This window comes from Quercus suber, unplaced genomic scaffold (genome assembly GCF_002906115.3).
Source record: "Quercus suber isolate HL8 unplaced genomic scaffold, Cork oak 2.0 scaffold_588, whole genome shotgun sequence".
NCBI classification, from domain to species: Eukaryota; Viridiplantae; Streptophyta; class Magnoliopsida; order Fagales; family Fagaceae; genus Quercus; species Quercus suber.
In genome coordinates this window covers 127,003-153,978 of record NW_027070033.1, presented here as the reverse complement: position 1 = coordinate 153,978, position 26,976 = coordinate 127,003, and the positions used below count along the sequence as shown (strand labels likewise).

At 30.9% G+C, this 26,976-nt stretch overlaps 1 long non-coding RNA gene across 1 annotated transcript; it reads right to left on the bottom strand.

Moving 5' to 3' along the window:
• Positions 1-8,332: 8,332 nt before the first annotated feature.
• Positions 8,333-12,121, bottom strand: LOC136063867 (uncharacterized). The gene is made up of 2 exons (XR_010625527.1): positions 11,898-12,121; positions 8,333-8,534 (listed from the first exon to the last, which is right to left on the bottom strand). It is a non-coding gene; the product is annotated as an uncharacterized LOC136063867 (long non-coding RNA).
• Positions 12,122-26,976: the final 14,855 nt, after the last annotated feature.

Sequence of the window (26,976 nt, the reverse complement as noted above, 5' to 3'; positions counted from 1 at the left end):
GAAGGCGTTTAATTTCGAGATTGCCCTCGTGGGATTGATCTTCGTGTCGGTGACAGATTACGACGCCTTGTGTATGGGCTTTGGTTGTCTTGTGTGGTGGATTACGACGCCGTATTGTATGGCTTTTGCTGTCTTATACCAGAGCACAGCGTGACAAATAAGAATTTTAAGGGCTTGAATGTAAATGGACCTTTTCTCTGCGCCACTGTACAGATGTTACCTTTCCGTATGGGCCACGATACCGAAGATGCTATTATTACACCATTTACAAAAGTTTAAAATGGAGTTTTAAAATAGAACTAGCAAACGGGATAATAATAGACTGGTATATAACTAATATATATATATATATACATACATTTTTTATTTTTTTGATAAGATATACATATATATATATATTATTACACTATTACAAAAGTTTAAAATGGTTTTTTAGTGGAGTTGTAGTGTACTCTTGTGTTATAACCCTTTCTCTCTCCCCTGTAAGTGTGTGTGTTTGTTTCTAAAAAAAAAATGGTAATTATCCAACATTACATAAGAGAATGTGTTGTATATAGTATAAATTGATATACCCTCCCTTAAAAATTACAATGGCTTTTGAGTTGAGTTGTGGTGTGCTTTTATATTAAAACCCTTTTCTCTCTCCCCTGTATGTGTGTGTGTTTGTTTCTCAAAAAAAAAAAAGTAATTATCTCACATTATTTAAGAAAGTGTGTTATGTGTCGTATAACTTGCCCCACCTTCCCTTAAAAGTTACCATGGCTTTTGAGTGAAGTTGTGATGTGCATTTGTATTTTAACCCTTTTCTCTCTCCCTTGTATGTGTGTGTGTGTTTGTTTCTCCAAAAAAAAAAGTTTAAAATGGTTTATACCAAAAAAAAAAAAAAATTAATAGAACTAACAAACAGTATAATAATAGAATGGTATATAACTAATATATATTGCTTTTAAAATTAAAAATATATATATATTAGGATTTTTATCATACTGATTACTCATTAATCATTATCATCAAGAGAGTGCGTTGTGTGTAATATAACTTACCACACCCTCCCTTAAAAGTTATAATGGCTTTTAAGTGGAGTTGTTGTGTGCTTTTGTATTAGAACCATTTCCCTCTCCCATATATGTGTGTGTTTGTTTCTCCCAAAAAAAAAAAGTTTAAAATGGTTTATACCAAAAAATAAATAAATAGAACTAACAAACAATATAATAATAGAATGGTACATAACTAATATATATTGTTTTTAAAATTTTATATATATATATATATATGTATGTATATTAGGATTCTTATCATACTGATTACTCATTAATCATTATCATCAAGAGAATGTGTTGTGTGTAGTATAACTTATCTTACCCTCCCTTTAAAAGTTACTATGGCTTTTGAGTGAAGTTATGGTGTCCTTTATGTTATAACCCATTTCTCTCTCCCATGTATGTGTGTGTTTGTTTCTCCACAAAAAAATTAAAAATTAAAAAATTAAAAATTAAAAATAAAATTAAAATGGTTTATACCCAAAAAAAAGAAAAAAGAGCTAACAAACAGTATAATAATAGAATGCTATATAACTAATATATATTGTTTTTAAAATAAAAATAATAATAATATATAGGCGAAAACAATATTTTGGTCCCTATATTTTAGTGTTACAATCAATTTGGTCCCTATATTTTGGTTACGGTCAATTTAGTCCCTGTTATATTTAACTTGCAATCAATTTGATCCCTACCGTTAACTCACTAATGGAAATTGCATACATGGCAAACGGTTTGCATTGTTGGCGCACACATAGCTAAAATAATATAATACAAGATCAAACAATTAAACATTAAAAAAGTCCTGTAAGCATTTTAATAAAAAATAAAAATCCACATCAGCCAAAGAAATTCTAAATAAATTAATTGAAAGAAAACAAATAAAGAAAGTGAATTAAAAAAAAAAAAATCTTCAATTTCTTTTATTTACTTTTGTATTCTTGCATTTTCTCAGTTACCAAACACAATACCAAGCAAACACAGCAATCTGAAACCAAACACTAATCACACAATTATCTACACTCAAATTTTCTTTTCTATTCTTTCTCTTTTCATATATTTCCCAACAAACCCACTCAGACCTCTCTGTCATAGACTCGCTTTCTTTCTCTTTCTGTCTCTCTGTCTCTTTTCTACACTCAGTCCTTATTCTTCTAAAGACTGCATTGTAAATTTTGGTATAAAAACCAGTAGAGCACTCTTGAATATAATCATCAAAAAATTATCCCAAATTTGTCCACAGAGTTCAAGATTTCCTTAATCAAATCTACACTTATCCATTGCTTATTTTTATGTTTCTTTTGTCCTCATTCACTTGCTAGCCACCATAGGTAAGGATAATAATGTCCTTTACGTACTAGCGAAGTGGAATTTGTTAGAGAGGTGAAAGGATTGATATGGTTTGGGAAGGTTGAGATCTTTTTAGTGTTTTTTCATGATTGGTGTTTGCTGGGTTCTATTTGTGTGTTTAATTTGGTAAAGGGTTTCATTATGTTGGGATTTTCAGATTGCTTTGTGTTTGGGAGGTGAGAAAGTACAAGAAGAATATAAAAGAAAATGAAAGAAATTGTGGATTTTTTTATTCAAAAAATCATTTTTTTTCTTTCAATTAATTTTATCAGTTTTTTTTTTTGTTTTTTTTATGTGGAATTTTCTTTTTTATTAAAATGCTTATGTGGCTTTTTTAATATTTAATTATTTGATTTTATATTATTATTTTAGCCACATGTGCGCCAACAATGTAAACCATTTGCCACGTATACATTTTCCGTTAGCGAGTTAACGGTAGGGACCAAATTGATTACAAGTTGAAAATAACAGGGACCAAATTGACTGCTACCAAAATATAGGGACCAAATTGACTGTTACACCAAAATGTAGGGACCAAAATAATGTTTTGGCCTAATATATATATTAGGATTCTTATCATACTGATTACTCATTAATCATTATCATCAAACCAAAATAATAACTGGATTCGTTTTTATGTAGACACAAAAACAATATAATAAATATGGATAACTTCTAAAATTACACATTGATATGTGTTTTTAAGATTATATTTGTCACTTTTGTGTTTGCAACCAAAAGCCAGTTTTGATAAGTAACTCCATAAAACAAAACAAAACAAAAAATAAAATAAAATATATATTTGATTGATTAGTAAGTTATGCATGTACGTTATCTTCCACCTAAAACTTATAAGTAAAAGAAGTGTCAATTGAACTAAAACTCTTTGACAAGTGATTCCATAAAATGTTATATTACAAGCACCTTACAAAAATATGCATGTTATGCTACTCCAACCATACTTTAAGAATATTTTATTATAATGCTAGTGTCGTGTAGACTGTAGTCCTTATGCATTTGCATTTCTAGAGACACAGTCTTAAGAGCATTCACATCCGAACTGTCAAATGGGATATGCAGGACAGATTTAGCATTAAAACCCAAAAACCCCAACACCCGACTTGTAAAAGTTTAGAATTGCAAAAAAAATTCCAATACTGCTATAATATTGTCTTACTTTTATGACGGTACTTAGCATCATGCATAAAATTTTATATTATTTTTTTCTCTCTCTCAGCCACTCAATTTTCTTCCTCTATTTTTTTCCCCCTCTAATTCTCCCTTTCTTCATCTCAGTTCTCACTCCCTTTTTGATTCTCTCTCGTTCAAAGCATGCCATCGGAGCTAGGTCTCTGGGTTGGTGATCGATGTCGAGATGGGTCTAGGTCGGTGATCAATGACGGTAACGTGGGGTGGTCACGATGGTGGTGGCATCGGTCTAGGTCGGTGGGTTTGGGGTGGTCTGTGATGGTGGGTTAATCTGATGGGTTTGTATCCAATGGATCAAGGTCGTCAAGTAGTGGAGATTGGCGTGGTTCGTGGGTTTTGATCGAGCAGTGGATTTCACATGGTTGGACTTTGGATTTTGGATTCAAATTGGTTGGTTTGGGTTGGTTTAGTGGTGGTGGTGTGGTGGGTGGTTGAGAGAGAGAGAGAGAAACAGAGATTAGAGAGAGAAGTGAGAATATTTTTATATTATTTTTATTTTACTTTATATTATTTTAATATATTGTAGGTAAAAATAAAAGTTGAGATGTTGGGTGTATTGTAAAATGGTATTGTATAATTGATAAAATAACTTTTTATGATGGTAAAATACGATAAGATGACATTTTCGGATGCAAATGCTTTAACAAGGGCTAACTTGGCACAATAAAATTTTCATTTTATTAATTGCGTTAATTCACTCTAAAATTTTCAAAACCAAGTTAATGTCATTACCAAACTTTTTTGTCAAATGTCTTATAGTTGAATTGACAACACCTCCCTATGCACAAAAGTGCTTGAAGGTTTAGGCCTTCTAAGGGGGAAATGATTTGAAGTGCAAGTTAACAGCGTATTATAATTATCTATAAAAAAAAAAAAAATAAGTCCATTTTTAAGCCCTATAGTGACGTTTTTAAGCCCTATAGCGGCGTTTTTTGAACTCGAGTTTTTAAAACTCGATTTTTACTTGGATTTTTTTTTACAAATCAGGCCTCAAAAACTTGATTTTTATCTTGGAACTCGAGTTTTAGACACTCGAGATGCTAGTTTTCAAAATTCTTTTGCAACGTGACAACTAACTAAATTTTTTAATATTTATTGTTATTTAAAAAAAAAATTCGAAACCAAACACTAATCACACAATTATCTACACTCAAATTTTCTTTTCTATTCTTTCTCTTTTCATATATTTCCCAACAAACCCACTCAGACCTCTCTGTCATAGACTCGCTTTCTTTCTCTTTCTGTCTCTCTGTCTCTTTTCTACACTCAGTCCTTATTCTTCTAAAGACTGCATTGTAAATTTTGGTATAAAAACCAGTAGAGCACTCTTGAATATAATCATCAAAAAATTATCCCAAATTTGTCCACAGAGTTCAAGATTTCCTTAATCAAATCTACACTTATCCATTGCTTATTTTTATGTTTCTTTTGTCCTCATTCACTTGCTAGCCACCATAGGTAAGGATAATAATGTCCTTTACGTACTAGCGAAGTGGAATTTGTTAGAGAGGTGAAAGGATTGATATGGTTTGGGAAGGTTGAGATCTTTTTAGTGTTTTTTCATGATTGGTGTTTGCTGGGTTCTATTTGTGTGTTTAATTTGGTAAAGGGTTTCATTATGTTGGGATTTTCAGATTGCTTTGTGTTTGGGAGGTGAGAAAGTACAAGAAGAATATAAAAGAAAATGAAAGAAATTGTGGATTTTTTTATTCAAAAAATCATTTTTTTTCTTTCAATTAATTTTATCAGTTTTTTTTTTTGTTTTTTTTATGTGGAATTTTCTTTTTTATTAAAATGCTTATGTGGCTTTTTTAATATTTAATTATTTGATTTTATATTATTATTTTAGCCACATGTGCGCCAACAATGTAAACCATTTGCCACGTATACATTTTCCGTTAGCGAGTTAACGGTAGGGACCAAATTGATTACAAGTTGAAAATAACAGGGACCAAATTGACTGCTACCAAAATATAGGGACCAAATTGACTGTTACACCAAAATGTAGGGACCAAAATAATGTTTTGGCCTAATATATATATTAGGATTCTTATCATACTGATTACTCATTAATCATTATCATCAAACCAAAATAATAACTGGATTCGTTTTTATGTAGACACAAAAACAATATAATAAATATGGATAACTTCTAAAATTACACATTGATATGTGTTTTTAAGATTATATTTGTCACTTTTGTGTTTGCAACCAAAAGCCAGTTTTGATAAGTAACTCCATAAAACAAAAAAAAAAACAAAAAATAAAATAAAATATATATTTGATTGATTAGTAAGTAAGTTATGCATGTACGTTATCTTCCACCTAAAACTTATAAGTAAAAGAAGTGTCAATTGAACTAAAACTCTTTGACAAGTGATTCCATAAAATGTTATATTACAAGCACCTTACAAAAATATGCATGTTATGCTACTCCAACCATACTTTAAGAATATTTTATTATAATGCTAGTGCCGTGTAGACTGTAGTCCTTATGCATTTGCATTTCTAGAGACACAATCTTAAGAGCATTCACATCCGAACTATCAAATGGGATATGCAGGATAGATTTAGCATTAAAACCCAAAAACCCCAACACCCGAACTTGTAAAAGTTTAGAATTGCAAAAAAAATTCCAATACTGCTATAATATTGTCTTACTTTTATGACGGTACTTAGCATCATGCATAAAATTTTATATTATTTTTTTCTCTCTCTCAGCCACTTAATTTTCTTCCTCTATTTTTTTCCCCCTCTAATTCTCCCTTTCTTCATCTCAGTTCTCACTCCCTTTTTGATTCTCTCTCGTTCAAAGCATGCCATCGGAGCTAGGTCTCTGGGTTGGTGATCGATGTCGAGATGGGTCTAGGTCAGTGATCAATGGCGGTAACGTGGGGTGGTCTCGATGGTGGTGGCATCGGTCTAGGTCGGTGGGTTTGGGGTGGTCTGTGATGGTGGGTTAATCTGATGGGTTTGTATCCAATGGATCAAGGTCGTCAAGTAGTGGAGATTGGCGTGGTTCGTGGGTTTTGATCGAGCAGTGGATTTCACATGGTTGGACTTTGGATTTTGGATTCAAATTGGTTGGTTTGGGTTGGTTTGGTGGTGGTGGTGTGGTGGGTGGTTGAGAGAGAGAGAGAAACAGAGATTAGAGAGAGAAGTGAGAATATTTTTATATTATTTTTATTTTACTTTATATTATTTTAATATATTGTAGGTAAAAATAAAAGTTGAGATGTTGGGTGTATTGTAAAATGGTATTGTATAATTGATAAAATAACTTTTTATGATGGTAAAATACGATAAGATGACATTTTCGGATGCAAATGCTTTAACAAGGGCTAACTTGGCACAATAAAATTTTCATTTTATTAATTGCGTTAATTCACTCTAAAATTTTCAAAACCAAGTTAATGTCATTACCAAACTTTTTTGTCAAATGTCTTATAGTTGAATTGACAACACCTCCCTATGCACAAAAGTGCTTGAAGGTTTAGGCCTTCTAAGGGGGAAATGATTTGAAGTGCAAGTTAACAGCGTATTATAATTATCTATAAAAAAAAAAAAAAGTTAAAGTCATAACGAGAGGTGACAAAGAACAAAGTTTATCTCAAAATTAATTTGGAGATAAACCCTTCAAACTTCTTATATATTTCTTGAAAATCTAACCGTTGAATTTCATGTTACTTATGTTATTGTCATACATATCAAATTTCGTTCATATTAGATACTATTTACTATTCGATCGATAAACTTATTTTTTATACACAGTTTTAGATAATAAAAATTTAAAATTTTAATATTTATTTGATGATATAATAATTAATCTTTAATTTTCTTAAAATTTTGCAAACATGAGTGATATAATAAGAACATGTAATCCAATAATTAGATTTTCAAAATTCACACTCAATATAAATAAAAAGAGAAACTTTGTTCGGCGATAAATCGGTTTCAGGAAAAAGAGGTAAATTGAAACAATTAATGATATATGAACAAATTGAGCTTTTTAAAATGCCTTGAGGTCCAAATTAGTAATGTTCCGTTACTTTTTATGTCCCAAGGCCTTCCTTTATCTATCACTGACTAGCCTATACATAATATTTGTCAAACCAGCATCAATAACATAAGTTGTTGTTTATCAAAACAGAAAAACAACACAAGTCGTAACAGTATGCACCCGAATCTGAACAAATTTTATGTGCAAAACAAGAAGTACGTCTTCCTGCCTAGCCAGAGCACTACAGGCAATTGTCCTTGTAGTTGGTTTTCAATTCCTAATTGCAACTAGAAATTAATTGGATAACGAAGCAACAAAAACAAAGGATATAAAACACCAAACTATCAATGCTAACCAACACTTGGTTGGTCAAATTACTTCAACATTAAGCATGCAAGTTATTTATTAGAGCTGCTAAGACATAATCATGACACTCAATGTTCAAGACCTTTTATCGAATAAGTAAACTATGCAAACCACCTTATTAGTCCATTGCTACAAAACAAATAATAATAATAAATCAACACTTTATTAGGCCATTGCTTAAATTTTCATTCAGACTCAATATCATTCTTTTTTTCTTTTTTTTTTTCTCTTTTTTTTTTTGAGAAACAGACTCAATATCATTCAAATAAGAATTCATGACTCAGATAGCAATTTAAACATAAGTAGTTCTTTTCATTCAGAAAGAACTTCATCAGTGAGTTAAAACCACAAATACAGCACCGGAACATTACTCACATTTTGATTTAGAATCTCAAATTATTATTCATATTATTATTCATGACCCAATCAAAAGTCAAGTTTGCTAAACAAATGTACTCAACAAAAGCAGGGTCCTGCTACAACCTTAATACCAACTGTAATCCTCCTTTCTTTTACTTGGTTGCTGGTGGTGCATCCGGCCTCTTCTCTCGTGGTGTAAGGAATGGATCCTGTAATTTGAAATATACAAAAGATATGTAATACTGATCACAATCCCCCAATTCAAATTCAGGAGAATTAAAACACTACCTAGCATAATTAACATGGCAGCAAGTAAAATGAGCAAGTAGGTGAACTTTGCAGAACAACAATTCCAGTTAAGATGCAATGAGAATAAACTACCAATACCGCTAAAACATCTGTGAGAGATCATGACAATTTCTTCCTGATAAAAGGAAACAAAAACTACTTTGTCATTTGAATTTGACATCTACATTCTAAACTCATCTTTCAGTATTCTCGCATAGTAGTTTACTGTGAGAGTTTGTATTTTGACATATTTTGATGAAACACCAGGAACTCTCAAATACACTTGTATTTTGAGGGGGAAAAAGAGTAAAAACTAGAAGTCCGCACCTAGGGTTTCTTGTAGGCACCAACAACAAGGAAAAAAAAAGAGATAAAAACCTAAGTGTCAACATCTAAGATTGTTTGGAGTCAAGCACCAAGCAAGGAAAGAAAGACAGGACCTAGGAGTCAACACCAAGCAAAATAAACAAAGATAGAAACCTTGGCTTCAACACTGAAAGTTGATCAAGATGGAAAATCATTCAAATAAGATTTCTCAATCTAAGGTCAAGAATCTACAATGATGAATTATAGGGCCTTTAAGTAGAGTTTCCAAGTTTCAGCAAAAATAAACCCATAATGAACTAGACTAAAATCCTCTAGAGTTCTTATGTGGTGTATAGTACAGGGGAATCCATATTACTTCTAGCATCCAGATTCCTAAGAATGTGATTCCTTGCAATCTAGATGCCTAGAAATGTAGCTATTCCTGTATTTGATTTCATTAGGAATCTCTTAAGATTCCTAAGAATGTGAGATGATAATGTTTGGCTTATTCCCAGGAATCTTAAATGAATTATTTATTTTTCTCATTCTATTCTTAAATTTGAATGTGAACTACCAAGTCCTTTAAAAAAAAAAAAAAGCTTCCTCTAAATAAATAATGAAAAACAAAATATAAACTATTAATTATAACAAATTCACTAAAACTATCGTCTATTCAGTTTATGTTGTTTTGGCAGGAAAAGATAAAGACAAGGGAAAAAATATTGATGGTTTGTTTTATATGTTATCTTAATTGCTTAAATGATAAGGAAAAATGGTTAAAATTGTCACTTTATAAAAAATACAATTTACTTTAAACTTGAGAATCTGGATACCTATCTGTTTTAAAGGAAATCTACATTCCTACTGAGGAGGGTTTAAAGGGGGAATCCAGATTTTTTAGCATCTGATTCCCTAGCATGATTTGCAACCAAACATGAGAATCTTTAAACATTCATAGGAATCTTAAACATTACCCCGTACCAAACGCCACAATAGGGTAACTCCATCTTGGAGTTCCTAAAATCATATCCATTCATTTTGAAATGAGTGTATTAAATTTTACCATGTCATCAACATTTTAAACGATGTTAACCAACACCATTTTGGCATCCATTAAAATTATTGATGATGTGGCAAAATCCAATCCACCCATTCCCAAACGGATAAATAAGATTTTAGGAACTCCATGATGTAGATACCTTAAGAATTCTAGGGGATCCCAATCCTAATGAAATGGCATCAATTATGGAAATAAAAATGTAATAGCAATCAAATCCCTCTAATAGCATCAATAACAATATTCAGGTCCAACAAACTCATTAGCAATGGGTAGAGGGCTTTATCTAGTGTCCACACCATATTTTCTTTCTAATTCAAAATCCAAAACTGTAAACTAGTGAGTTGGAAAGAAGCTCACACTTTCCCTTGGTTTGGTGTGTTAAGGACTTAAGGTAAGATATGAGAGAGATAGAGAGAGATATTTTGTTTTTTTTCTAGGTAAGAGAGAGAGAGATCTTGGACTTCTGATTATTAAAAATTCGAGAAAGCACCATAAAATTAAGCTTGATATAACTACTTTAATTCATTCTTTGAGGAAACTAAAAAATGTTCACAGTTTTAATGTATTCAAAGTTCCAACTTTCTAAGGTTTTCGCAAGATCAAGCAGAGCATATAAGGCTCTATTTGCTTCCCTGGAAGCCCAAATTTGGGTAATGAGATGTGAGTCATGTGACCATCAAGTCAGACAAGATAAGCGATCAATTCATCATTCTAATTGTAACGTTGGTGATATATACAATAGAGAAGATCCTAGTCCCAAAACAGAAAAATGGATAAGGTTAGGATGCTTGACCTGTCTCCAATGAAAGAAAAATCCTAAACATACCAAACAAAGTCACTTTCTATTGTTTCGAAAGTGTGATGCTCCCATCAAGAAAGTACCCATCACTTCTCTTCCCTGTGAGGTGAGAGTGATTTCCCATATCATTTGCATAATCCAATATTCTCAAACACCAAAAAAATCCTCAAATTATCAAGAATTTTGTGGGTTCCAATAGGATCAATTGGAAAAGTCTTTTATTGTTGAATAAAATTCCTATGTTCAAATCCCGCCTATATAAAATATAAAATAAAAAACCATTGGTGTGGCGGCGTGATGGTAAATAGAAATCCTCATGGAGAGGATGCCATGGGTTCAAATCTTAGAAATTTTTCCAACACATTTTTTCATCCTAATTTTTGTATGTATCAAAACTCATACAACACAGACAGAACACCAACAAGAGGTAAACCTCATCACCTATGAAATCACAATAGTTAGGATAAATGACATATAATTTTATCACTCAACTAAAGACATTATTCATTGACAAAGTAGCTCATGAATACGAAAACATAAGAGCTCACTACATCCAACCAATCAACATACAATAACAATAAAACCTTAGTCTCAATTTTTTTTGGTTTCAGCTATGGATCCTCAACAACATTTGTCAGGGTTGGCCACATCCTACCAAACGACATAATCATTTTTTTTACACAAATACCAATTCACTATGGATTAAAGTTAGCTCAATTAGTAAAATATCGTGTCAATAAATAAGAACCAGGGATCGAATCTCGCCTACACCAAAAAGAAACCCATTGGTGTCATGAGCCAATAGAAATAGCACCACCAAACCAGTCCATGTAAATGTTGAAAAAGATAAGTTACTACTCAATGAAAGAGTGAAAGATTTTTTACATTTTCGAACCCCAACACCAAAAATCAAATTCAATCAAAATTCCAGCATTCATTAAATAAACTGTACTAATAAAATTTAAAAACCCTAATCTTCAAAAACAGACCCTCTGTCACATATATAAACCAATTTATAGAACCTAACAGCAAATCAAGCTCAGAATAAAATCTGAACAACAAAAAAAAATACCCCCCTACACACACAAACAAAATTAAAAAGTGAGAGAGCTTTTTTACGTTTTTAACGGAGATGAAATTGGCGACGACCATAGCGCCGACTATTCCGCCTAGAATTGAGAGTGGGCCAGTAAGGAGACTCCATTTCCTGTAAATCATCTTTCTCTGTTCTTCTTCTTCTTCTTTCGCCGGAGCTATCTGTCAATTTCTTCTACTACTTCTTCTTATTCTTCCTTTGTTCTTTTTCTTTTTCTCAATTCAATGAATGAATTGATTCCAGATGCCTAAAATGCCCTCAATCGAATCTTGTAAGTTGTAAGGACCAAATTGTCAACAAATTAACATTTTGGGCTTTTAGGTGCTATGTTTGAGATGGGTGCCCATTGGTGATTAGCCCAATTCCCCTTTTGGGTGTAATAAGAATTAGACCTTGCAAATGGGTCGGGCTGACTTTCGTTCTACCCATGTAGCTTGATCCCGTAGCTTGATCATACGCTCTCCTTCTCTCCTAAGTAAGACTACCCTCACAATCCTTATTCAGTGTACCAAATGTGTATAGCGTTTTTAGAACATTACTAGCTTGTACAAATGGTGCAGTGGTGAGTCAATAAAAAATTAAAATTATGAGAGGAAGTTATATTAATCACTTTTTGTTTATCACACATATAAAACTTCTCTCGTGCACTTAGCCATTGGAGCTTTCTTGGCTAGCCTCCAAGTTGTTCATGATGGAAACTGAGTTTTTTCTTTCTCAATGGGGTGCCTATCAAGTTTTATAGGAATTCACCACTGTTTAGTTATCGTCAAAGTCGTTATTATAGATATGTCTCTTCAATAAATTTCACCCACCTACAAAAATCTTATAGCCATGACTATTCTACAGATGAATTAAAATTACATTTATATCCCTACAGCCAACTTCTTTAAAATAAAACAAGAACTAAAAAAAAAATGGGCAAGGTATGTGTTGAACCGACTTAGAAGTTAAACGGGTTAAGTACAAGTTGACCCATTTTTGCTTCGAGTCTAAAATCTCATGTAGGGTTGGGTTTTTTTCTTATGGTTCGGATCACGTTAACGATCCATGTCCAATTTTTTTTTTTAGGTCTTAAGAATCCATAGTTGTTGTAAATTTTTGTTGTGATTTTGCTTTTACATCTTAGATTTGGATTTTACTCATTGTGATCTAAGCTTTGGTTTTATGGGTCACTTGTGAGCAAAGACCTTTTAAAAAAAAAAAACAATGGTTACAAACTTACAATAATAGAAAAAGGGGATTCGAACTCTAGTTCTCCTAATAATGAATATCAATGTATATTATTGAACTAGAAAGCTCTTCTTCTTTTTCTTCTTTTTTTGCACATGATTTGATTGTGTTGGGGATATTGGACTTGCTTGATTGTATTTCTATAAGTTGTTAGAGTTAATTAACTGTGTGAATATATTCAAGTATCAATTAGAAAAAGATAGAAAGTATGCAGGACAAGAATTAGGATCATTTGTGAACAATTTGGGTATCCCCCTCTTAAAGCTCCATCAAGAAGAAGAAAAAAGAATTATAAAGACTATGAAAGAAAATATAATAGAAATAATGCATATAAAACATATAAAAAATACAAAAAAGAAGATCAAAAACAATATAATCTTATAAGAAGAAAACTGATAAAAAAAACATGTATGTTACAAATGTGGAAAAGTAGGTCATTATAAGAATAATTGCAAAGTCAAAAACAAAATAAATGAACTGAATATAAATGAAGAATTAAAAAATAAATTGTTAAGCATATTATCAAAATCAGAAAGTGATAAAGAATATTAAGATGAATTATTACAACATAGAAAGAAGTAGCTCAATTGAAAACCTATCCACAGAAAGTGAAAGTGGAGTAAAATTATGTGTTTGTAATAATAAAGATATGTGCATGTGTAAGAAACTATAAATACTCTAACAAATAACAAAATAAGAATAATTTAATTAATTGACAAAATTGAAGATCCAGAAATCAAGAAGGAAAACTTAATAAAATTAAGCCAATCAAGCAAACCTGATAAAATAAATGAAAAACAAACATGGGCTAGACAGTGCTTGCATATTAATTAAGCCTATAATATTGACATATACATAAACTTTTAACAAATTATGCGTCCTAATTTCATTTCTTAATTTTAAAAACTACTAAAACAAATTATGTTGGTTTTAACTAAATATAAGTTTGTGTCAACAAATTATATGGGCTAGACATGGGCTTGCTCATTGATTAAGCCTATATCTACACATACTTTGTTGATCACGCTAATCTTTTTTTTAAAAACTTCTAATCTTTGATTAAGCCTATATTGGTTTTTTGGGTTGGGTTTGGCAAGGCTGTTCCTTCTCCTTCCCTGAGAGGCTGCTTTCAGAAATCAAGGCCACTCCCATAACCTTCTCTGATCAAAACACTGACCACATTACTTGTTATTCTTCACCGAGTGGAAATTTCGACATGAAGGAAGCCCATAAAACTTCAAATCAAATATATAAGTTTAAAAGCTCAAAACATCCTTACAAATTTGTCATTAATTAATTAATTAATTAATTACATATAAAGTGAGAAGAAACTCGAACTTTGAACGTTCCAAGAAATGTTATATGACCTCGGGGTCATTGACATTTATCCATTATTGTAATTTAAAATTCTGAAATCTTCTTGAAGGACAATGAGGAGCATCATATTCATTCATAATTGGTCCTTAAATTCATATAGTTTTATGCTTTTAATGATCCTTTAGATTCGCATAAAGTTGGTGTGGTTTTGTGCATATCGTGTTGTATTAGAAATAATTTAAATTTATATAATAAGACACTATAAGTACCAAGAAGTGATTATTTTATCTTTGCTACACTTGTGGTTGTGGGTTAAGATAGTGACCAATTCCATTTGGATTTATTATTCCATCCAAGGCGGCTTGATGCACTCGGGAGCCTAAGGCGAAAATTGATTATCTTGTTTTAGATGCAAAATTACTATTAATTACATCAACTACGTAGAATTTTTTCTTTTTTAGAAATTTTATAAATACAAAAAATTTGACAAAATCTTAGGTTTTAGCTCAATTGGTAAAGTTCCTGATGGTTAAATAAGAGATCTGAAGTTCAATCTCCGCCTACACCAAAAACCGATTATTGTCTTAGTCTAATGATAAGAGCTATCATCAAAAGTGAACGCTATAAGTTAAAACTCTATAAAAATAAAAAATAAAATCCCAGGTTTTAAGTTGCTTCTTGTTTTTTATTTCAAAACACCACTATAATTATTCTTTTGCCATCAATAATAGGTTGTAACAACCTGCTACTTAGCAATTGTTATAAAAGTATTGTGAAAAATATTGTGGACGTGGCATTTTTCTCTCTTTTTTGTTTGTTTTTCATTTGGTAAAAAAATATTATTTTATTTATTAATTATAAATAATCCTATTGGTTAAAATTTGGGGGCCTTCTTTTTTACTTGAGGCCTTAGGCAATGGCATCCATCGCTTCTACCATTCGGCCGGCACCTTCCATCTTCATTTTTCTGTAGTTTTATTAAAAAAAGCAGGAATACAGTTATTACAAACTTATTATATAAGGCTAATAAATTGCTATCATCACCATTTAAATACAAAATTAAAAAATACTTTCAAATTTAATTTATTATATTATTTTTTAGATATTCCTTATTGTTTCAGTTTGGCATTTAAAATAAAATTGGTATTGAATTCAGTCGTTTCCTTTTAACTTCAAGGTCATTGATTAGAACTTAAATTCGTTTATTAGAAACTAGAAAATACCCATTGACGTCCAGAGTTTTGTAACTCAATTAATAGTAATTTTAATATAGACATTTAGACATTTATCATTCAGATTCGCCTACCTTCATTATCACTATCCAATTATCACCACAAAAAAACAGTACCAATAGTGGACTAGTGGATATGCAAATGCTGAGAGGGGACAGACTTAAAAAAATATGTTATGAAGAGCAGGGAATACTGGTATTTTAAGTGTTTGATGACAATGTTGAGCTAGTGAAGTAACTGAATAATATACCATACACAAGAGTAGATAATTTCCCCTATTAAAATGCTTTCACGAGGCAGACCTTTGTTAACTATTATATAATTGTTGAGGATCATCTTCACCACTATCTCTTAATTATTATAGTTTATTTGGACTTGTGGCTCCTTTAGTTTACTCCTTATTGTCTTTTTGAAAGTAGCACAATCGTGACATTGCTATTGCTACGTGACGGTAAAAAAAAACAAAACCCTTACTTGGTTTGGGCCTTGCAATCCGATCCATAAGCCGAGGCCCAATCAGGTCAAGCAAATGTGGTATGATGACTGACTAGTGAAATACTGAAATGCCCCTTTAAAAGAAGTCTACTGCAACTATTTTCCACAAATAAACGCTTGGAGCATGCCAAGTAAAGTTAGGAGAAACAACGTTGATCAGAACTTGTGATATTGTATGATTGTATCCCATACAAATACAATAATTGCATTTGTGAGTGTATGAAATGTAAAAGTTAGAAAAGTATAAGTTTACAGGTTAAAAATTGTTCTAATCCAATGATTTAGCTTAAAAATGAATATTTAATTTTCAATCTCACCCATTAATCAACTATTGCATTGTGCAATAACTATCTTAATTCCTAGGATAAGAGCAACCACATTAGTGGTTGCAAAAATTTACAAAATACAAAAAGTGCTCAATTTTGCACATTTTAACCCCAAAAACACCTACATTATTACTTGTAAAAATGTGCAAATATACAAAACTGCTTTGCAAATGAACAGTAACCATGCATATATGCAAGATTACTGTTCATGTGCAAATGATTTTTTATTTTGTTTTTCTCTCTCCCAGTCAGGTTGCTCTCTCATCTGTTTTCTTCTCATAAAAAATAAAGAAAAAGGTGGGAGGGCCATGTGGGTAGTGGTTTGTTTGTGTTAGTGTATAGATTAGCCCATTGGGCTTAGCCTAGTATATTACTTGTACTATACTTCTATTACTTGTACTGCACACATACCTAGCCTATATAAAGGCTCTCATTTGTACATTGTTACACACTTGTACTGCACACATACCTAGCCTATATAAAGGCTCTCTTTTGTACATTGTTACACACATAATATTATACTGATTATTCAGTCATTCTCTCTCTTTATATTGTTAACAGTTTGATATAATAAAAAATTAAAGAAATGTTATTATTTAAATAAAACAGACGATAGAATAGATAAATTGATGTGAGTGTTTTGTAAAAGTGGGTGTGTAAAATAGAAAAAATATGTTTTTTCTTGCAAAATAGACAAGAATTTTGTATGGGCTAATGCGGTTGTTCTAAGGGTATAGTTGTTTCCTATCCCATCCTTCTTGGGGGTTCTTGAGATATGAGCAAGACATCATGGGCGACTCCGCGGCTGGGCATGTAATTGAAAGAAAGAATTGAGCATTTGACCCCTTGGGAGTCTACTATAAAAAGACAGGGAAATGCCAATGACATGAAGAAAAAAAAAATCTCACACTTGGGTTGCATTTGGAATAGGTTATATTGGGCAGTTTATTTTACTATTTAACTTATTTTTGCTACTATTCATAGGTCCCATTGCAATTTTTGGTACTATTCATGGGTCACACTGTACTATTTCAGCTACTTTTTAGTTTTGTCTACAATACTTTTAGCAAAAAGTTTTCAGTTTCAGCTAAATAAGTTGTTCATAAATGGACCCTTGCTCTGTCAAATTCATTTGAGGTGAGAAGATAAGTACTCTAACTTTGCCATTAAAGTACCCTGAATCAACTTTAGTTGACTATGGATATAGTTAGTCATGCATTTTCTTCTTCTTTATTTTTAGGCTTCTCACTAACAATAAGATGTTTTAGGAGGAACCACGAACACCTTTGTGACTTCCTCTTTGTGAAAACAAAACAGGGTTCAAAAGGGGACAACAAAGTTCTTGAATTATATATAAAAAAATTGGTTGATGTATGCAAGAATAAGCAATCTTGTAATTTTTCTCAAATTTGACACCATGAGTTTTGGAAGCAAGACAGCTAAATTCTAGTTGTAGGCGAAGGGCTTGGAAGCTTGGCACATTGAATTATACTTTTTCTACAATTCTACCCACCTTAGTCTCCCAAATCCAACTTGTATTATGATAATCTTGTTTTGTTCATGTTATTCTTTCAACATCTAATCATTTTCATTCTATATTGTTTGTTTATTTATTTATTCTTGTGTTTTAATCTATGAAAGAGAGTATGTTACCATACCTGCTATTTATTTATTTTTTATTTTTGAGAAAGACGTGCTATTTAATTTTAATGTTTTTATTTACAACACACATCATGTTCTATAATGTATTATATGACAAGAGGGGTAGGAAGGGGACAAGATGGGAAAAGAATTGCAGAAGAAAGACAATTTCAACTTTCAAGCAACAGATTAATAATCCTGAACACACACACACAAAAAGGAGATTAAATAAATGCCACAATTGGATGCACCAAACATGACCTAAAACATTATAGTAAAGTGTTTTGTTCTTGTAGACATTTTCTCCTTCATGAGTTTAATCTTTCTTACTATTTTCCCTTCTTATAATTAGTGATGTAAATGAACCAATATGTGTAATATAAATAATTTAAAATTGGCTTGAAGAAAAAGTTTGTCTATGTTCATTTATTTAGCAACAAACCAAACTCAAGATCACTAGGTCAAATTCAAGTATTAAATGATAAAAGCATAAACAAGTATAAATGAATATTGTGTTTATTAATCCTTCGGCTTGTGTTTGACACCATTGTGTATGCTTGAAACTTTGAGATAGTGTATATTCCAAAATTTGGGTCTCATTCAAAATATTTCCATACATGAACAATAACTCAATAAGTATAGAATGCAGAAATATTCACAAAAATTTTACAATTTTTGTAATGGTTTGTTGATTAATGCATAATAAAAATAATGCTATCAATAAGCCTATATGAACAAGATATTATAATCACAACTTCTCATCTTAATAAATTGTGAAAAATATTTATAAAAATAGTTGTGTTCCCATTTCTAACATTTGGCCACTTGAAGCAAACCGTGATAATCTGCCATGTAATACGAATTTTAGGTGCAGCCGTATTATCTATAAAGTACAAAGTACAAATCATCGTCATCATTCCCCATGAAAAAGGTTTAGACTGTAGAGATTGGTCACATGAAGGGTGTGAAAGTGAGTGTAGTGGCCGACTAGTGGTTAGGGCCGTCCAAATTAAACTTTCAATGTAGGCCCCTTCACTGCCCTGTATTTTAGGGCAGAGTTTGGTTGGAGGCCTAAACATGGATATATTTTTTTAATGTCCAAACTCCGAAGAGATAAATAAATATAATAAATAAATAAAAATAAAGCATTAAGAATGGGAGCGAAACGGATGGTGGGATTGTTTGGACGACAAAGAATCACAAGAATTGCACAATAAATGAGGGAAAGACTTTGTGGTTATAATTAGTTTAATTAGTAAAATTTTTAATGATTAAATAAAATATTTAAAATTTAATTTATATTTATTTTTAAAATTAATTGGTGTTTTAGTCTAATAATAAAGAATTATAATCAGGATCGGATGTCATAGTGGAAACTCTAAAAAAAAAAAAAAACAAAAAGACTTTCTAAAGAATCCATGCATTTTCTCTTTCCCTGTTTTCTTTTAATTACTTGTTTCTTTTTAGTTTGTATTTTACTGTTTTAGATTTGTCTTTAGGATCATCAAGATCAAGGTGGTATATGTTGCTCTTGTCGAGAAGATATATCCTCAAACCGTTTCTTGGAATGAACTTAATTATAAAATAAATATTGATTCTTGTCATTTTAATTCATTTGGTGTTCTATCGTTTCGTCTACATATAAAAATTATTTAAATACTCCCAAAAGATAAACTTAATTCGCTTGTGTGATAGAAAAATCCAAGCTTTTCACCTACGTGACAGGTGTAACTAATATTTAAAAAGCAAACATTTTAAAGAACAATATGGTGGAGAGATTAAGATTTTGAGGTTGAGATCCGCTCATAATGAATTCATAAATAATTAAAATATAAATACATTGATTAAGTTTTGTAAAAACTAACAAATTGAGTAAAAGAATATCTAAATAATTATAAAATTTTTAAATGAATTTTCACATTTGGACAAAAATATACTATTGGCTTTTAAAGTTGACCTATTGAGTGCTTTTAATTCCTAAAATTTCAAATGAATGCTAAAATTATTAATGCACGTTGCTATCTAAGCTTTAAAATTCAGTGCAATCAAACTTATTTTGTCATTTTTATTTTATCATAGTATTTTTTTTTTTTTGTATCAATTATTGAATTCTAGAAGAAAAAAAAAAGACTTTATTTCTAAATCTTGAATAATGACATTCACATTTTCTTTTTATTTTTTTTNAATCTTTTCCTAAACAAGTTTACATCCTAATGGTCAAATCAATGTCCCATTAAGATTCAAGGAGTAAAAATACATTGTAGTTTTAAATTTTGCTAATTCATTGGCCAAACTCAAAAAAGGTCAATTGTAATCATAATCAACTCAATGGATAATTAGCCTAATTCTAATTAAAAAAATTATTGACACAAAGCAAGTAAAAATCCATCTGTTTTAATATAATCATTGTCGTGTGAACTACTTTATATGTATCACCCAACAAAGTTTTTACATGATTTTTATTAAGTCTCTCTCTCTCTCTCTCTCTCTCTCTCTCTCTCTCTCTCTCTTCATTTTAACATAAATGATGGGGATTCCACGAAATTAATTCATACATATATTATATTTAATTATATTTTGTGTGTGTATATATATATATATGTGCATGTATGTATGTATAATGTATACATGTATGCATGAGTATTTGTGCATATAAAAACATGTTTATGTCCTATCAAAAAAAAAAAAAAAAACATGTTTATGTTTATGTATAAAATATAAAAATTTTAATTTAATGTATGAAATATAACTATTATTCTGCTACTCAACTTCATTGTTTATGTTGTTGATAACTAGATATCTGGATAAAATTTTTCTTAAGAGAAAGAATAGCAAAATAACATGCACTGCCCCAAGGCCAATGCCTAGTGCCATAGTCTACCATAGTATACAAATTAATCACAAGTGCTAAAAATTAGATGATAGCAGTTAAGAAGGTTGTTGAATATGCATGAATACTTGCCATATTCTTGGCACCATTTTATACACTTAATCACAAGTGCTAAAAATTGGATGATAGTAATTAAGAAAGTTGTTGAATATGCCATGAATACTTACTAATGTAGTTTCTACTGTATACAAATGAACAATGATGATGTCCTTTATGAGACCTTCATTCTTACAACTACAACTCAATATATTGTGAACAGAATTACGGTTTTTTTTTTTTGCGTGTACATTGGTATTTCACCATATCTAGTATGTAGTGGTTCATTCTTAATGGGGAAAAAAGTATGTGCATGGTTTAAGTGATAGTCTAGTGATAATGACATTCTTTGTGGTGTCTCACCTTTATGGTTTAACTCTGTCTCCCCTCCCTCATTATTGAACTTTGAATAATCTATTTTCCTATATTCAATTGCCATTGAGAAGTTAAAAACTGAAAATCACAAATCAAAAATCAAAACTTCCTCATTTTCTGACATTATCTCATGAACCTAACCTAACATTTCCTAAAAATAAAAAATAAAAAAGTCTCATGGACCTAACAAACTGTTACTTTCCATGATTCTATTCAAGACAAAAGCACCACTACACACTTTAAACATCAATCCAACACATTCCATTTGTATAGATGATTTTTTTTTTTTTTTTTTGGAGTGAACGTATAGATGAGTGATTGAATATATAACACCACCAGGACTAAAATACAAAAACCCAAAATCCAACAATTACAAGACATAGCACACAAGGCAATAACAAAATATCCTGCACCAAAACTAAACGCTACAAGAATAGAGAATTTATATGGCCAGTTTGGATCTGGGGCATATAGTAGAGTTGAGGCCAAATTACAAGCTATAGCGCAAGGCAACAATAAAATACCTTACGTCAAAACTAAACACTACAAAAATAGAGGACTTATATGGTCAATTTTGATGGAGGGAGAGAATGTAGAGCAGTAAACTTCTCTTGAGAAGCATTTCATATCGAGTTTTTTTAAACAAACACACGCAAAATAAAGAGGATGATGTTTTAACACGAAGATGCATATTCGACAAACTTTTTAAGGGTACCCCTTGCCCTTGGCCCATCCTCATCCTCAAGGACTGCCTATTGGAGGAAGATATTTTAGACAGGATCTACATTTTGCACTGTTTGCCCACTTATGATGATCTATATATATACTATACGAGCCCGAGGTATGCATATGCAAGTGATTATGATTTATGAAGATAAGCTATTAAAGAATGCTATTGGCTTGAAATAAAAGACTAGAGAATGCTATTGATTTACCTTTCAATAAAGGGGTTCAAATTTTTTTGTTTATACTTTATAATACTTAATTATTGCTTTCTCTCTGAAGAAAGCATCGTTGCTTGAGAGTTGAGATTTGTTCCATTCGTTTCTTTAAACAGAAAATGACATTTCTTTCTATATAAAATTCCCTGAGCATGCTTATTTTGTCTCCAAAAGCCAATCACTTCGTGTGCAAGTGGGCTGTTATATATAATTAATTTACTTGGAAATCCACCAATCAAGAACTTAAAAAATATGCTCCACACTTGTAGGGTCACTTACCCACGTTATAATTGGGACTCTGGATGTGGAGCATTTAGTGGCCAATAAATTCAAAGTTATATGACTAACATGTTTATTAATTAGTAATTTACAAGTTATCATAAGATTTTTAATCTTAGTTTGTACAATTGAGGACAACTTAAATCTTTGTTTAATGCCAAGCAAAGGAAGTTTCTAGTACTGTACGTTGAATCAAGTCCATAAAGTGTTCAATTAATTTATGATTATTTCTTGTAAAGGGAACGTAATACTTAAGGAATACTATTCTTTAATCAATATTTTTGTTATGATAATTAATTGGGAAATGTTAACGAGTGCCCTTAGGACACTCATTAATAATTCATTTAAAGAAAGTTTTTATAGGAAATGAAGAAAAAAAAAGTAATTAATATTTTGACAGCTTTTTTCATTTCCCATAAAAGTAGTATTAAAACTTTCTTAAAATTGATTATTAATAAGTGTACTAAGCGCACTCGTTAGCATAACCCTAATTAATTTAGGGGTCCATAAAAGTTTAGGGAAGTTTTAGACTAGGCAATCACAAGGAATAATACCCTATATTAATTAATTCATGGAATATATCAATTTTACTTTTGGCATGGAAAATAGATTTATGGATCCACGTGTTATACAAGATACGTGATCCTGATTATTTTGCAATTTATTCACTTTAAATAATACAAATAATGAAGTAAAAAACTATAATAACGACATCCTCATGTAAAATTTTCAGAAGATCTCCTTGTTTTAATCATATTATTTTTTCTTGAATATTATAATTATATGCATTATACCATCGAGTAACTCAGTTTTCATTGATCTATTGTATGAAAGATCATTTCAATATATGCCACAAGGAAGCTACATACAATTAGAATTTCGCTCCTTCTTCTTTTCCCTTTGTAAATTGTTGTTTAGTTCATGATATATATCTCCAATTTCAAACGAAGCTATAGCCTATATTTGGGCATATCATAGTATTTTTTGTTGTATCTTTCAAACAATATCAATGATTTTAAGTCTTTGACTCAATTTTTTTCTTTAAAATTTTAAAAGCTGAAGTACAACATTTTTAAAGTATCATTTTTTTTTTCAAAGTATAATTGCACTTTTACAAATAATCAAAATAAGCTAGTAAAAAAATAAATTCATCTAAACTCACATACTTTTTTTTTTTTTTTTTTGCTTAAAATGGCTAAAATATCTTAAAATAAATTCATCTAAACTCACATACTTTTTTTTTTTTTTTTTTGCTTAAAATGGCTAAAATATCTAGTAGTAATAATTATACCAGATTGAGACTGTTACTATTATAGTCTCCCAAAAGATGACACTAGCTAACACATATCTCCGATTTACTTTTCTAATTTTATATTTTGTGTAATTTTTATTATATTTTAATATATTATTACTAACACGAACACAAAGATAAGAATAACTATAAATTAGGTAGTCAACTTTTATGAAATATCGTATCTTTTATGTAGCTTTAATAAAGTGACTTTATTTTATGATAAGAATGACCATAAATTAGATAGTTAACTTTTATGAAGTACCATATTTTTTACCTAACTTTAATAAAATGACTTTATTTTATAATTTTATGTTTAGGCATTTTGGTCAAAAACTCTTATCAACTAATATTTTCATAATATTTTTTAATAAACCTTAACCTAAGATCTATCCCAATCAAACCCTATCATTATCACTTGACTAAGTCACACATTACTGACAAAAATTCATACCAAACACAATAGCAGATTGCAGCAATATGTGGGCAATATTTCTAATCCTCGTCCCCGGCCCCTAAGACGTGCTATGACTTGCAAAGCACCCTTCAGTTTTGATCACCAGGAAGTCAAAGAAGCTATCACAAGAGGCCTAGTTATAGGCTGTTCCTTTCAATATTCCAGGGCCAGCTGAACGGTAAATCAATAAATGCGCAAAGTAAAGAAAAGGTATCCAAATTTTAACCAATAGGGTTATAAATAATCAATAGATAAAATAATATTTTTTTATTAAATGAAAAACAAACAAAAAAGTGAGAAAAATACTAAATTTACAATATTTTTAACAACATTTTTACAAAAAATGCTAAGTAGCAGATTGTTAGAGCCTGTTATTGATAAAAAAAAAAAAATAATTATAGTGGTGTTTTTAAATAGAAAACAAGAAGTAACTTAAAACTTAAGATTTGTTGTGAAAAATATTGTGGATGTTACAATTTTAAAAAATAAAATAATAATAAGAGTTGAGTTATCAAACTTTTATTAGTTTCTTTTAATGTGGGAGGGTTTTATAGTCTCAGCTCCCAATTAGCAGGTATTGTCATCTTTAGGCTTATAGGTTTTGCTCAATCCCACATCGGGGAGAGACGCCTCCCACATGTGCCTTATAAGGATTGACCTCAAGATATGTGGAAGGCGTCTCTCCCCGATGTGGGATTGAGCAAAACCTTGAAGGCCATCTCTTAAGGAGCCTAAAGAGGACAATACCTGCTAATTGGGAGCTAAGACTATGAAATCCTCCCACATTTCCTTATAAGGCATATGTGAGAGGCATCTCTCCCCGATGTGGGATGCTAATTGGGGGCTAAGACTATGAAACCCTCCCACAGCTACCATTAACACTACTCTTTTATTTACCTCTATCAATTTGTTATATCAACAAGTATGAAAAGTTTTGTCAAATTTTTTTTATGTCTATAAAATTTCTAAAAAAAGAAAGAATTTTACCTAGTCCATGTTAATTACTAGTAATTTTGCATTAAAAAGATAATCAATCTCTTCCTTAGGCCCTTAAATGCATCAAGCCGCTCTTGGATATTCCAAGTCCAACAGTCAAAACAAACATGGCACAAGCCAAACTAACGTGAAGGGAAATCATATTAAAACCTGAAATTATATGAACAAACTTAAAGAAACTATAAGAAACAGAAGAAGATAAAGCCAAAAATAGTAATGGATAGCATCACGCCCATACTGTCACACACCAAGGGTGGAAAGTGGGTGGAGAATACGAAAACCAATTGTGAGGAAAGGGGTTTGTAACTATGAACCCAAAAACATAGCCAATAAAAGAGCCTTTAAAAAGGGACAACAAACAATATCAACCCCAACAACCGTCACATGCAGCACGTATAAAATAACAAAAAACGCTAACAAAGAGAAAGAATCATCATAAATTCAGTCACTAAAAGGGCATTTTGTGTCATACAATATATTTTCACTACAAAACACGTGGATCTTAGGCCCAACAAACATAAGTCTACTTCTCAAGAGAAGTAGAGAAGTGAAGTGCTTCTCAAGAGAAGTCTACTTCTCCATTACAATTTTTTTTTTTTTTTTAAAGTCTTCTTCTCTTGTTATTGCAGGCACGTCTATCTATCATGTATTACAAAATCAACCATATTAACTATGTAACATAGAAGATGATCAGCTAATTAACTCGAAGAGTAATGTTACATACATAATATTTTACATTTTAGACGTTGTCATGTTGAAGTAAATTTAGTGCTTACACAATAAGTTCCCATTATTTTATAAACATAAGAAATAGAGTCACTACAAAAAAGATTGCTATTTGCGACGAAACTTTTTCGATGATTACAAAAAGCCATCGTAAAAACTAGCTTTTTCGACGGCAAGTCTCTTCCATCGACAATGACTCGTCAAATATCAACACATTTGTGACGGCAAAATGAGTCTGTCGAAAATGCTTATTATTTTTTTCGAAAATGTGATTTTTTTTGGAGGGAAATGTTCCCGCCTTAATTTCTACGACGGCATAAAAATGTTCATCGCTAGTAAGGTATTATTTATGACGACTAAAGAAAAATCATTGAAACTATTAACACTTGTGACGGCTTTGGTACATCGAAAATACAAAATATATATTTTTTATGGTGTTAGTATTTGCGACAAACAATCTTCCATCGTAAATATAAAAGAGGGTATTATTTACGACAATAGAAGAAACACCGTCGGCACTATTAACACTTGTGACGGCCTTTGTGCATCGAAAATACAAAATAATTTTTTTTATTGGTGTTATTATTTGCGACAAACATGATTCCATCGTAAATATAAAAACGGGTATTAGCGACAGACATGAAGCCATCGAAAATGATAAAATATTTTGGAGGGAAAATTCCCCCTTACTTTTCACATTTGTGACAACATTTATCCATCGCAATTATTATTATTATTTTTTTTGTAATTGAGTTTGTATTTACGACAAACATGCTAACTGTCGTAAATAGTTAATTTGCTTTAAAAGAAAGAATGTATACTTTAAAATTTGGCAGCAAAATTTTATTTTTATTTACTGCCACCCCCTCC